The following is a 695-nucleotide window of genomic DNA, read 5'->3' as shown; positions in this document are numbered from 1 at the left end:
CAGATCCCCTAGCCAACGCCACTGCTCAAAGAAGTCAGAAATTTCTATATAGGAACATTGTCACGAGGTTCGGGGTTCCATACTCCATCACCACAGACAATGGCACTCAATTCACAGATGCAGGCTTCAGGAAATTAGTAGCCGACTTGAACATAAAGCACCAGTTCACCTCCATCGAACATCCTCAAGCCAATGGGCAAGCCGAAGCTGCCAACAAAGTCATATTGGCTGGGTTGAAACGGAGACTGTAAGATGCGAAGGGAGCTTGGGCTGAAGAACTTCCACAGGTCCTATGGGCATATCGAACTACGCCACATTCCACCACAAACGAATCACCGTTCCGATTAGCGTACGGCGTGGAGGCAATAATCCTAGTAGAGGTCGAGGAAGGGTCGCCTAGAGTAGTCCACTACAATGAAGAAGCCAACTCTCAACTTCAAAGAGAAGAACTCGACCTACTTCCGGAAATCCAAGAAAGAGCTCGGATAAGGGAAGAAGTGCTAAAGCGCCGAATGGCTTCAAGATATAATCAAAAGGTAGTGCCAAGAGGTTTCGCAGAGAATGATCTCATCCTAATCCGAAATGATATTGGAAAAACTCGACTCGGAGAAGCAAAGTTGGCAGCAAACTGGAAAGGACCCTACCGAGTCATAGAAGTACTTGGGAAGGGCTACTACAGACTGTCCGAACTCGAT

This window comes from Arachis ipaensis, chromosome B6 (genome assembly GCF_059453495.1).
Source record: "Arachis ipaensis isolate K30076 ecotype BB chromosome B6, ASM5945349v1, whole genome shotgun sequence".
In the NCBI taxonomy this organism is placed as follows: Eukaryota; Viridiplantae; Streptophyta; class Magnoliopsida; order Fabales; family Fabaceae; genus Arachis; species Arachis ipaensis.
The sequence above is the reverse complement of the archived record's forward strand: the minus strand, read 5'-3'. Positions refer to the sequence as shown.